Source organism: Apodemus sylvaticus, chromosome 12 (genome assembly GCF_947179515.1).
Source record: "Apodemus sylvaticus chromosome 12, mApoSyl1.1, whole genome shotgun sequence".
NCBI lineage: Eukaryota > Metazoa > Chordata > Mammalia > Rodentia > Muridae > Apodemus > Apodemus sylvaticus.
Genome location: NC_067483.1, coordinates 61337487 through 61351806, shown reverse-complemented (window position 1 = coordinate 61351806; position 14320 = coordinate 61337487). Strand labels below are relative to the sequence as shown.

General features: G+C 44.2%; 1 non-coding gene across 1 annotated transcript; it reads left to right on the top strand.

Annotated features, from left to right (window-relative positions):
* The first annotated feature begins 295 nt into the window (after positions 1-295).
* Positions 296-422, top strand: LOC127697972 (small nucleolar RNA SNORA17). Its single transcript, XR_007980632.1, has one exon. It is a non-coding gene; the product is annotated as a small nucleolar RNA SNORA17 (small nucleolar RNA).
* Positions 423-14320: the final 13898 nt, after the last annotated feature.

The following is a 14320-nucleotide window of genomic DNA, read 5'->3' as shown; positions in this document are numbered from 1 at the left end:
GTAGGCACACTTCACATAGAGACTCACAACTGTCCTACTCGATCACTTACAATAGTCACACAGTACCCCTGAGTTCAGAATCATGCTTGGTGTGAAGAAAGCTTTCCAATGAATAAAGGTTTGGATAAAATGACGCTGAGATCTTCAAATCTCAAGAGACTGTCTCACTATCCAAATCTGGAGTCCTTCAGTTTGTCTTCATTAATTTTCAGGAGGAATTATTTAACAGCCCTTAATACATAACTGATTAATAGACAATTACATCTATCTAATATGATTAGATGTCTATTACAAAAGCACCTAGCATTGCAGCTGGAACTGATGTGTCAAGTGTATGTCAGTAGCCGGCGGAGAGGAGAGAGGCTATGTCTATGCGCAGTGCTCTGACCAATGAATATAGGAATGATTAGTAGCCTAACACTCCCTGAAAAGGGGGAATCTGAGACAACCACCAGTCCATGCCAGGGGGCACAGATTAGTAGCTAGCCTGAGACAACCATCAGAAGGGATGGCATTTCATAGACCTGGAACAGGTGCACCATACCCAAGATGATGCCAGACACTCAGAGATTCCCCAGGCCACTTAGAGAAGCAAATAAGATGTGGAGAAATGGAAGGAAAAGAGAAGCAGAAGACGAAGAGAGGCAGAACTGGAGCTCTGAGGGTAGTGAGGAGCAGCCTGATGTCAGTAGCCAGTGATGCCACCTGGGGCCAGGCTGCTACCGAGGGCCATGGCTGCCCAGCAGCATCAGGGGTCTGTTATCACCACAGGCCAGGCAAAAGTCCCTGATCCGGGTTGCCACCCATAGGCATGCTATTGTCTGAAGGCTACACAGAACTGGCCCCGCCCCTCACCTGGGAATCATGGGAGAGTTTGTTTTCAAGTCATGAGAGCAGGAGAGCTCACTCTTGCACCTTGCCAGCTGCAGTACTGGTGAGAGAGGCTCGCACATTTTCAGAGCTGCAGGTGAGCTGGCTCCTGAGGATAACATGGTGGGAGACATGGCCCTGGTCTCCCAAGCAGTGGTGTGGATAAGAGAGATGTATCCTTCTCCCCGCCCTCACCCTTCATGACCTGGCCTGGGGTCATGAGAGCTGTTTCTATATCGTAGTCACAATAACAGACTAAACCTAAGTAAATGTTCTTTATAAGAGTTGCCACAGTTGTGGTGTCTGCCTGTTCCTGCCTGCCTGCCTGCTTGTCTGCTTGCCTGCCTGCCTGTCTGCCTGCCTGCCTGCCTGCCTGCCTGCCTGCCTGCCTGCCTGTCTGCCTGTCTGCCTGTCTGCCTGTCTGCCTGTCTGCCTGTCTGCCTGCCTGCCTGCCTGCCTGCTTGTCTGCTTGCCTGACTGACTGCCTGTCTGACTGCCTGCCTGTCTGCCTGTTTACTTGCTTACTTACTTACTTAACTTATGTGTACATATGTGCCTGTATGAGTTTATGTACACTACAGCCCTTCTCTCAGGTTTTTGCAGAGGCCTGGAGGCATCTCAGATCCTCTGGGACTGAAATAATAGGTGATAGTGTATGTGCCGAGCCTTAAACTTGGAAAAGCTGTTTTCTGCCCCTCAGCTGTAGCACTCTGGAGAGCCGGCCCAGCCCCTTATCTGTTATGTGGTGGCTTTGGTGAGGAAGAGATGCCCACCCCCCACCCCCGCCCCTGTCCTTGCCACAAATAGCAGGCAGGAGAGCTGCTCCCCACCCCCCAGGTCATCAGAGCAGGAGAGCTGCCCCTCACCTGCTGGAGAGCACTCTGTGCCTGACCTGAACAGCATAGGAGAGCTGACCCTGAGCTGACTGCAGATCCCATGATGTGATTTTTTTTCTCTGTTGGGATGGAGAGATTGCAAAGGTGAGAGGTGGGTATGAGGGAGATGAATGGGATTATGTGCAGGATGTGAAATTCACAAAGAACCAATAAAAAGTTTAAAAAGAAACACCTGGGCTTTGTCTGAAATCCAATCCGATCAGAGAGTAGTTCCTTGTCCCCAGAACGGTCAAACAATTTTTCACGTTTTTGAGAACGAGTTGTTAAAGCGCATTCCAGCACAGTACTGGCCCTTGCTGGTTTTGAAGCCATCTTCAGTATATACAACCACATCGTGTTTTATTTTACTTTGCTCTCTTTTACTTCATAGAAGTTGTGTTATTTACAAACTTAAGGTTTGTGGCGACATTGTGTGGCGTGAGTCTACTGGCGTAATTCTTCCAAAGGTTCAGATGATTGCACACATTTTTTTTTGATCTTGATGATAGGTTTAATAATTTAATTAGTGATCTTGATAATAGGTTTCAACTGAAATATAAAACAAAATGAAAAAAGTAGCAAGCAAGATACAAGATTAAAAGACAGTAGCAAATGGTTTAACAAATCTAGTTAATTACAAAACAAATTAATGAAATTCCATAAGGAAAAGAAAGTAAAGAATGAAGAGAAATATTTGAAGATAGTGTAAAATAATGGCTGACATTTCCTAAAATTAATGACACATCTGAGAGATGCAGAAAAAAATAAATGTTACTCCTACCCTATGTAGGAATACATTTGTGTACAAATACATCTACTATAATAAATGACCATAAAGCAGCTGGGAATCAGGTGGTCAAACATGTAAGCCATTGAGGAATGGATTAGGCATGGCCTTGTTGGAAGAAGCATGTCACTGCGGGTAGGCTTTGAGGTCTCAAATGCTCAAGCCTTGTCGAGTGTTTATCTGCTAATCTGGATGTAGACCTCCCAGCTACCTCTCCAGAACCATGCTTGCTTCGACGCTGCCATGCTTCCCTGCACGATAACAGACTAAACCTAAGTAAATATTCTTTATAAGAGTTGCTACAGTTGTGGTGTCTCTTCACTGCAATAGAAATCCTAAGTAAGATACTTACTTACTTACTTACTTACTTACTTACCTACCTACCTACCTACCTGCCTGCCTGCCTGCCTGCTTGCCTGCCTGTCCGCCTGCCTGCCTGTCTGCCTGCCTGCCTGTCTGCCTGCCTGCCTGTCTGCCTGCCTGCCTGCCTGTCTGCCTGCCTGCCTGTCTGCCTGCCTGCCTGCCTGTCTGCCTGTCTGTCTGCCTGCCTGCCTGCCTGCCTGTCTGCCTGTCTGCCTGCCTGCCTGCCTGTCTGCCTGCCTGCCTGTCTGCCAGTTTACTTGCTTACTTACTTACTTAACTTATGTGTACATATGTGCCTGTATGAGTTTATGTACACTATAGCCCTTCCCTCAGGTTTTTGAGGAGGCCTGGAGGCATCTCAGATCCTCTGGGACTGAAATAATAGGTGATAGTGTATTAGTGCCGAGCCCTAAACATGGAAAAGCTGTAAGCACTCTCTCCATACCTACTAAGCAGGTTTGTTTTTAAAATAATGCCTGTGTAACAATTCCTTGCTTCATTTCTTCTGGACCTAAACCATACCTTTCTACTTTGTGTCTTTATGAATCTTACAATTTTAGGTACCTCACATAAGTGAAACCACAGAGTATCTGTTAGCATTTTAGCTTTCCTTCTAGGCTCCACCCAACAGTTCTTTAGCAACAGCCAGATAAGAGCATGGCTTGCTATAAAAATACTGTTTGGCTTCTCTTGTGCTCTCTGACCCCTCTCTGGCCTCTCTCTCTTCTCTCCCCCCTCTCTTTTCATGTGTTCCTGAACAGTCTGTCTGTCTCTGCCTGTCTCTGTCTGTCTTTCTGTCTCTCTCTCTCTCTCTCTCTCTCTCTCTCTCTCTCTCTCTCTCTCTGCCTCTTTTCCCTTTTCAACCTCCTTCCCATGCCCCTAAATAAACTTCATTTTATACTAGGCCCATTGTATGACTGGTTCTTGGGAGGGAAGATGCCTCAGCACCCCCTCCTACCACATCATACCTCATTTTGCAAAACATCATTGGTGCTGAGGCTTTGATTTGTAAACTCAAAAGTCCTTGGTTCTGCCATCACATGGGCTTTCCAGCATCTGATCACTAGATTTCTTCATCCAAGCACCAGTGAATTGGGAAGCTGTCCACTGATCAGCATAAATGGTCCCTGGTCCTGAAGGAGGCCTGTTGAGCTCTAAGCTACCTTCTGGTGTCCTTATGGACAGAGCTATTCAGAGTATTCATGGCTGGTCCTTCTCTCTGACCTCAAACCTTAGGACATCTTTCCTTGGATGAAATTCTCTCTTCTGTAGGCACAGTTCCTCTCTCTTTGCTGGAGAATCCCAGTACTAGGTAGTCCAGTCTCTCTTGGACACTGGTCCTCAGCCCCTAGTTTTCTTATAATGACCTGGTAATCTAGCCTGGATGACTGCACACATTTTTGTGAAATGAAGTATGTGTCAGTTATTTTCCTTGTGGCTGTGACAAAATGCCCAACAGGAACAGCCCTAGGGAGGAGTGTCTCAGAAGGAATAGCCATCGTGATGGAAAGGTATGGCATGGGAGTGGCTCAGTCCACTGGTAGAAAGAGAAGGTGGCTCACCAAGGAGCAAAGAGCTCAGTTGAAACCGGAAGTAGATACGCCTGTGTGGGCCCCAGCCCCCAGGAATTGACTTACTTCTGATGGCGAGGCCACAATTGTCAAAGATCCCATAGTCTCCCAAGGATCCTAATCACAGCACCAAATGCTGAAACACTGGAGCCCATAGTGGACATTACAGATTCAAATCACAAGCTGATCTAAATGAAGAGATCTAAGACCTAAAATAAATCTCTTATCTAGAGTACTTTTGTAGGCACATCATAATGTAAAAACAGAACTTTGTTTATGCCCTGGAAACAAAAGTCATGTAACTCACCTCATGGTCCTGAAGTGCCACTGACCAGCAGAACCAAGCACTATGCAAGGAAATGAGCCATTCCAGTATACAGGCGTACCACAGAGACCCGCGGGTTCAGCTCCAGATGTCTGACCTAGGGCAGATATTGCAATAAAGAGAGCAAAGGAGGATTTCCTCCTAAGTCTTTGCTCCATCTCTGCCCCCCCCCATCTCTGCTCCCAACACAAACGTAGTATTGTCTAATTTCCAACAAGACACTAGTCACCTGTCAAAGAAACTAGGAAGCCGAGCTTGGTTTGACAGGAGCTGTGTCTCTGAGTGAGGCTGCCCACATGCTTGGTTTGAGCTGTTCCTCTTATGACTCACCCATAACCTGAACTTCTCTGATGTAACAAGCTCTTGGAAGTCCTGCTGGACGGACAAATACTTCCCAGGACAACCTGAGATGCCCAGACAATGTAGAATATGCAAATTGACAAAGATCAGATTACACCAGCAGATGTGGAAAATCTGGGCCTTAAAAAAAAGCATACCTAGGGCGTGCTTGGACAGCTCTTTAGGGGCATTGCCCTTCTGTTATCCCGAGTCTTTAAGCACAAGAACCACAGCGCTGAGAGGAGCCTGAGGTACAAAAACAAGCTGCAACAAGAGAGCCAGCACACCCTGCACTGTTTGCAGAAACCCCCCTAGGGACTCAAGGTTACATAAAATTCAACGGGGAAACACAGCACACCCTCTGTACTCTCTCTCTACTGTAGAGTGCTATAATCGCTGAACTTGTCTTCGCTGCTTGTGAAATCCATCTTCCTTGAAGATACTTCTTCTGTTTTCATGAGCTCATTGAGCAATTCCTTAGGGGGTAATGGGAGGTTAGAGTCGTGCGTTCCAGAACCTCCTGTCTTGAGCTCTAGGCCAAATGACCTCAGACAACACATTCCTATCAATTAAGGTCAGAGATTAAGGTACATGTTCACACTGTAGGGACTTATACTTACGTGTGGACTATGTGTTTCTTTAAAGGACCCCTGTCCTTGAGTGCAACAGGAATGATGCTGCCTCCTAGTGGAAGAAAAGGGAAAATCAAGAGAATTAGTGGTTTGCTATAAGCAGTGTCAGACTTTATATTAAAAATGAAAACTCCAATCTCTCTGCTCTTTAGAGGTCTGATTTTTGTAAGGTTTTTACAAAGTCTCTTTCTAAAGGCTTGTATCTCTCCCTTGGTAGACCATTTAAAGCTACTAACTGGTATGTTTTTGATAACTTCCTATACACTGGAATATGTGTAGAGAAACACAATGTTAGGCAGGGTTTCTGCTGCTCCTAGAACACATATTACTCACTCTGGAAGACTGGTGTCTGGCTTAAAAGCAATACAGAATAGCCAAATCTTCATCTGTGTGCATCAGTCTACTTACTGTATGGAGCCCATTGGGAGGATAATCTCTCGGAATCTGACCACAGAAGCAAGCTCAAACCATACACTTTGGCTTTCAAGATTTCCCAGATTTCTTGCTACCTCTCCATTACATTCTGTTTGAAGCACAGCTTAAGAGTAGTCCTCCAGAGAGCCAGTTTTAAGCTTAGTACTAGAAATATGGCCAGGCATGGAGAACAACATTGTTAAAACTCAATTGGAAAGTATCTTAGGTACATTGTTTTGACACACTGTGTCCTAGCTAGGGTTACTATTGCTGTGATGAAACACCGTGACCAAATGCTGCTTGGGAAGTAAAGGGTTTATCTGGCTCACACTTCCGCATCACTGTTCATCATCAAAGGAAGTCAGGGCAGGAACCTGAAGGCAGGAGTTGATGCAGAGGCCATAGATAAGTGTTGCTTACTGGCTTGCTCCTTGTGGCTTGCTCATCCTGTTTTCTTTTAGAACCCGGGATCACCAGCCCAGGGATGGCACCTCACCTAACAGTCACTGAGAAAGTGCCCTACAGGTTTGCCTACAGCTTAATCTTATGAATTTTCTCAGTCAAAAGTCCCTCATCTCAGATGACTATAGTTTGTGTCAAGTAGACATAAACCTAGCCAGCACATGGTTAAGAATAAGCAGGGTTGTCTTTGTGCCTGCTTTTGAACAGTGAAATGGCATCTGGAGCATGGGGCTACCTATCTGAATGACTTTGCTTGAAAGAAACAAGATGTTGGCTTACCTGGAAAATCAGAACACCTGTACACACACTGTATGGACACGACTCCTTAACCACCATTGCAATAGCTTCTACTCTGAGCAGAACTAGATAAAATCAGTTACAAGGATCGCCTAACTACTGATCAGCCCAGAGTAGGCTGTGGTCCACAGGACCATCTATTGTTCTCTGGAGCTGCCAAGCTCTCCCGTGCCTTGTGAATTTCTGAGGCCACCCCACTGATATCCTATACCAAGTTTTGATCATCTCAAAACTCAATGGAAACTCTTTCTTCCTCCTTGGAATCTCCTCTATCTCCATACTTAGCATTGTGGCAGGCAGGCTGTGTGAAGTGCTTGGCTTTCACATCCCTGTTGTGCAGGACATGCATTTCATTGCACTGTAACAAGCTGTTGGTTCTCCTAATATTGCTACTAGGATGGAAACCCACTAACGGTTTCTGTGTGCTCCAGCATCTCTCCTAGCTGCTGGCTTTTGGTTCATTTGCCCTCTTTCCCTCCCCTCCATTCCCCTCCCCTCCTCTCTGTCTCTCTGTGTGTATATGTACACGTGTGTTAATATATTAGTGTTTTAAAGCACAGAAAATGCCTGGATAGATTGGCTTTACAGAAAAGACTGGGTTAAGGAAGGACAGGCAGGATGCAGGAAGGGAGACTTTCCTGCCAGGACAATCATGAGCCAGAATATGTGACCCAAACAGTAAAGAACAGGATCCTAACTGTGAGAAGCGAACGTTCTTCTACATATCTAATCAAGGTTGAACAAAGTCCATTTTCTGCTTCTTTTTGTCCTTCCCAGAAGGTCAAAGGGGCTAAGGAATGCGCCACAAAACTTGCAATTAGACTGTGAGCAGACAGAAAGTTCTTTTCTATTTCAGCTCCAAAATCAAGTCTTTTGGAGCTGCATGGATTCAGAGAACAGGGTCCTTTGCACAGCATCCTTTCCCCCTAACTTCCTACATCCAGTGTCCTGCTCGCAGGGCACTCAGTGCAAGGTTAGAGCAGCTAGACTTTAACCCGGATGTCCTTGGCCTCTGTAATTACACCATCTACTGCAGGCCTTGCCTTCCTCTTGGTCTGTTCCCTGAGTCCTAGGTTGAAGATTATGTTGTAAACAATGTAGGGACTGCATCTGAGAATGGTGGTCAGGGGCTGTAGAGAGCAGAAAGTGTTGAGCAATACTTTATTTTCTGGACAGTTATTCAGCAAAGAAGACATTCTAACTAGTGTCTTGTTTGGTGTTCTTTTGGTTGGTTGGTTGGTTGGTTTGGTTTGGTTTTCATTTTTATCTTAGAGGAAGTAGAATTTGGAAATTGGGAAGAGGAGGGAGGGCAGGAGAAGGAGTTAACTGATAAAGATGGTAATGTAGTAGATTTTGCTGGAAAACAACTTTTAAAGACGACATTTCAAGAGAGAAAACATCATACTAAACTCTTAAACTTCCACATGTGTCTCCAAAGCATATGATGATGTTTTTAGAATCTTCATGCTGGGGCTGGAGTTACGGCAGAGTAGTTAAGAATGCTTATTGCTTTGATTCCTGGACCCCATGTCAGGTGTCTCACTGACACAATCTTCTGGCCTCCACAGGCACCTGAACTTGGGTGCATCTTCCCACCCCTCCAAACATGTAACTTAAAATAATAAAAAGGAATAACCCCAATTTTAAAAGAAAGACAACTAAATGAATAGTGAACTTAAAAGTAAATGCTACCACAACAGATCTTCCAGAAGAAAACATAAGAGGACATCTTTCTGACCTTGGGTTATGCCTCTATTTCTTAGATTCCATGATGAAAAGATATAACCATAAAAGAAACTTCATCAAAATGAAAACCTAGCCAGTCAGGGTGGTTAACACTTGTAATTCTAACACTCACCAGACTGAAGCAGGGGAGTTGAAAGTTTGAAACCACATAGAAAGTTATAGACCAACCTAAACTATAAAGAGACATCCCCTCACTCCAAGAAAACCAAATATTTGAACAAAAGCTAAAGCCTACTCTACTTAAAATAACATTGATTAACTGATTCTAAAATCTTTACTTCCCACCACAGATCAGCTCCCTGCTAGGTATTAGTCCATGGCACCTAATTAAATTCACTATTATAGTGAATTGAAACAAGAATATAAACATCTTAGGTTCACTGGTAGTAGGAACATGTCTGCAATTCCAGCACTCAGGAGGTAGAGGCAGGAAGATCAGGAGGACAAGGCTAGCACTGGCCATAAGACAAGTTGAAGATCAGCCTGGGCTAAATAAGATCCTGTCTAAAAAGAGGAAAAGGAGAGGAAGGGGGAACAGAGAAGGATGAAGACTGGAGGGGAAGGGGAGAACACATAGAAAACTTTTACATCAAAATGTCTCTGATTTTTTTTTCATTGAAATTCATAGATAGAATCTGATACCTGGCTGGGCAGTGGTGGCACACACCTGTAATCCTAGCACTTGGGAGGCAGAGGCAGTCGGATTTCTGAGTTGAGGCCAGCCTGGTCTACAGAGTGAGTTCCAGGACAGCCAGGGCTATAAAGGGAAAACCTGTCTCAAAAAAAAAAAACCAAACAAAAACAAACAAAAAAAAACCAAAACAACAACAACAAAAATCTGATACCTGAAAATTACATAGAAGTGCTGAGACGTTGTTTACAAAGAAGCCAAGAATGTGGGTGCCGGATAAAGAATATTAGTGCTTTGAGGTGAATCTTCAACTGTATTCATGTGAAACGATTGTACTGAGACAGTTTTGTTGGATATGGGGTCTCATTGTATAACTCTGCCTGGCTTGGAGCTCACTCTAAACCGAGCTGGCCTCAAACTCACAGGCATCCTCCTGACTCTGCTTCCTGAGTGCTGGAATTAAAGGCATTCTATACCTGACTGGACTGGTCATGCAGACCCAAATTTGAGGACAATTTTCTTTGAAAAGTTTTGCAGTCTCAGACTCTGATAAAAAAGAAATCTAACATAAAGTATTATAAAGATTATGAGGTAAATTTCTATAAGGTATAAGACAACTAACCTGGGCCTCAACAGATAATGAGGATGATGGCAAAGAGGAGGAAAAGGATGAAGAGGAGGAGTGAGAAGAGGGAGAGGAGGAGAGAGAAGAGGAGGAGGAGGAGGAAGAGGGAGAGGAGAAAGAGAATGGTTAAATCCAGTCATAATGTAAAAGCTGGAGCCAAGGGGAAACCTCAGAGGCAGAGTGCAGGAGAGCACGGGTGCAAGGCCCGAGTTGACCTCTAATTCTGAATTTAATAAACAATAGTTAAAGTAACTCCAGACGCTGATGAGGACCAGGCAATTCATGTGCTATTTATTCTTCAGAAATGTGCTTCCTCTCCCATGATGAAATGTAGAATCTCAGGGAGGAAAAGGGGTACTTCAATATCTCCTCACATTTGGTGCCAGGGACAGATGGCCTTGACCAACCTACCCCAGCATACTTCAATTGCCCTGGTCTGGGCCTTGAGTCCCTCTGCAGACAGCCATTTGAAGTTGGCACTGGAAATAAAATATACCTGCTATTTAAGGATTTAAGGATTGGACATTCCCTCCAGAACATAAAGAGTGACTCTAGCAGAGCTAAAGGTCCAAGTCTGGTCTGGGGAGAAGTGACCCAGTTTCCCAAACTAGTTAGTCCTGGGTTGATTTGGATTTCTCTTTAGTTTAACTCTGTTCTTCTGTTCCGCTTACATTTGGAAGTAAACTAACAATCTTTAACTTGTTAATCTTTAACTCACTTCAAAATGGGGCCTTGAAGAACTAATCTTTAACTCACTTCAAAATGGAGTCTTGACTTGTCAGATCCTGGAGTCACATAGTCCCTTCAGTGTCTTATAGTTAAAGATGGGCTTCTTCAGGTTCAGGAGCCTTAAACTCTTTCTGACCAAGAACCAGCTCCACAAGACAGAACAAAGGTTTGCCAAGCCAATAGTCTGGGATTCTGATTCAACTAAAGCTAAGAAATGAACTCAGCTAAGTAAACTGCTTGAAGCCTTGATAGTAGGTGATGGCCCTGAGCTGTTACATCAGAATCTCCATAGATGGCATCAAATGGCATTATTGCAGTGTGAGGCTAAAAATAAGAAACTCCTTCCTAAGACTGAGTTAGAGGGCTTTGTTAAGGGACAAAACTATTATTTTTCCCCCACTATTATTCGATCACTGATGCGGAGGCATCGCTTGCATTCTTGTGACGGGGTGTGGGGTTTGACTGCCCAACTGGATAGTAATACACTTGGATATTAACACACTTGAGTTAGAACTTAAATCCACCTTTCCCATAAACCCAAAGCATACTGCCTGACTCAGTCGGTATGTACTATATTTTCTTAGAATATAAATAATATATGCTATAGATTGTGTTTCACTCTGTTTGGAAGTGGGTCACCTGTTCAGATAGCCCCATCACTGATGTTAGTACTCTTTGCAGTATTTGAGTAAATTACACTGGCAAATATGACTTTTATTGGTAATTTGTGTGTGTGTGTGTGTGTGTGTGTGTGTGTATGCATGTGTGTGTGTATGTGTGTATGCATATTCATGAATGTGCATGATCGAGGGAAGCACAGCACTGACAGTACCTAAAAGTGAAAGGATAGCAACAGATGTTGGTCTTCACTTCCAGTGGCTTCGAGACAGGGTCTCTCCCTTGTTGTTCCCTGCTATGATGATAGGCTAGCTGGTCTGAGAGCATCTGAAGATTCTTCTGTCTTTGCTGCCCATCTCACCATAGGAACACTGGGACTGTGGACATGAGCCACGGTCCTAGCTTTGACATAGATTCTGAGGATGCAAATTACATCCTCATAGTTGCATGGTAAGTCCTGCACCCAACCAGCCATTCCTCAGCCCTTTATTCATAATTCTAGATGTATGTGAGAGTACTCAACAATCTCATGTGCTTGAGTGTCTACTCATAAAATACACATTTCTTATTTAAAAACACACATTTCATGCTTCATTATGGTAAAGTATCATTTTCCTAACACTGTGATTTCAAGAGTTACCTAATTTGTGAACTTCAGCTCATATTATGAAATATTTCTTTTAAAAAAAAAAGATGTATTATTTATATCTAAGTACACTGTAGCTGTCTTCCAAACCACACCAGAAGAGGGCGTCAGATCTCATTACGGATGGTTGCAAGCCACCATGTGGTTGCTGGGACTTGAACTCAGGGCCTTTGGAAGAGCAGTCAGTCCTCTTAACCACTGAGCCATCTCTCCAGCCTGAAATATTTCTTATAAAAGAACCTTTGGAGTTGACATGAGGCCCAGAGTCTCATGTCCGGGGATCCCTTCTTGGCTCTCCAAAGGCAGTCTCCATTCCAGTAAAGCCAAGAGCAGGGGCCTTACCTCTTAGCAAGGTATGTGTTTGATGTCTGTGAGCTTCAGTCTCCTCATCTGTAGAAATGGTTTAATAATAGTCCTTCCCAGGCAGCTGTCAGGAGAATCAGGTGAGATCAACCAAGAAAAGCAAAGGCTTGGGTGTGCAGGAAGAGCTGAACAAAAGACGTCTGTTTCGATGTGGATGACGATGAGGGCCCTGATGCCGGTGGTGATGATGAATGAGGTAACATTACTCAGAGAGACACGGAAGACTCTCCAATCCTGTCCTCAGCCAACTGTGGCATTCCCACCCTTTGCTTCTTTTCTGAAGGTTGGCGATAGCTCAGAGCACCTGGAAGGGGGGCGCCCTGTACACAGTCTCTGTTTCTGTACCGTAGCTGTTTTGAACAGTATCCATGGAGGCAAGCCGAGGATGTGCTATTGTTACTGCTACTGTTGTTACTGAATGAACTGTTACAGGTTTAATCACAGGTCAGCTCTAGGAGCTTAGAGAACTCATACCTAGATACATGCTATTAGGACTCCACACTCAGCATCTTCTGGAAGAGAGCCAGGTGCCACCTTTTTCTGTTGGTTTGGGACAGCCTCCATTTTCTCATTTATCCTGTTTTCTTATGAATTTAGTAAGTGGCCTGCCTTCTCTGAGGAAGAATAAGAATGTAACATCTCCAAGAGGTGGTGACGCATGCCTTTAATCCCAGCACTCAAGAGGCAAAGGCAGCTGGATCTCTGTGAGTTTGAGGACAACCTGGTCTACAAACTGTGCTCCAGGATAGCTAGGGCTACACAGAGAAACCCTGTCTGGAAAAACCAACAACAAAAAATATAACCTATTACCAGCTGTCTCTTAGATGGAACCACTAGAACTCCTCTTTGGAGTCCAGTAGGGAATCTCAGGCTAGACCATAGCCTTACACTCGACTCCTGTAGCTCCTCTCAGCTCCAGGCACGAGTAAGAGACTGCTTCGCCACTCAGAAAGCGGGCTGCCTTTCTTCACTCCCAGACTCCATCCACTGCGTATGACACCTAAGCTGTCAGGTTTTGTAGGCTTAACAAACCAGTCCAGTCGCTGTCTGGGAACAGACTGTATGTAACCTTTTGTCTCCCTAGGAGGACCTAGAGTAACATGGTCCTGGGAAAAGCTCAGAGCCAGCCAGTGGCTTACAGCTGAAGAAGATGGAGAAGGTGCAAGCACCCCATTTTTGTAGCTAGTCCTTATAGATAAAAAGCTTATCTAAATACTACAGACTCTTAGAAGCAGAGTTTACACACACACACACACACACACACACACTCACACCCATACATACACACAGACACACACAGACACACACAGACACATACACTCACACACATAGACACAGACACACACATACACACACACTCACACACACACACACACCTAATACCATCTAGCAACAACCACCTCTTTCTGTAACACTGTTTTTCAAAGACTTGTTATTTTTATTTTATTTGAATGAGTGCTTTGCATGCACATGTGTTAAATGTTCGGCCTGTGTGCCTGATGCCCTTGGAGGCCAGAAGAGGGCACTGTATCCCATGGAACTATAGTTACAGTGGGCTATAAGTTGTCATGTGAGTACTGTGAGTACTCACTGTCATTTGGTACATGTGAGTACCAAATCCAAAAACTGGGTCCTCTACAAGAGCAGCAAGTGCTTTTACCCACTGAGTCACTTTTCCAATACCCTAAAATCTCTTCTTATTTAAGAAGATTTAATGGCTGGGTACAATGCACAATGGTAAACCAAGAACTCCAGAGCCCTCTGTGGCTCACTGTGAATTCAAGGTCAGCCTGGTCTACATAGTAAGAGTTATACACTGATAAGCAAATAAATTAAATAAATAAATAAATGGAAATTATTGGATAGTTATTACCAGCCTAAAACTGAATTAAATATTTTACCATCATTTTGTTGTTTGTTTGTTTGTTTGTTTGTTTTTCAAGACAGGGTTTCTCTGTGTAGTCCTGGCTGTCCTGGAACTCACTCTATAGACCAGGATGGCCTCAAACTCAAAAATCCACCTGCCT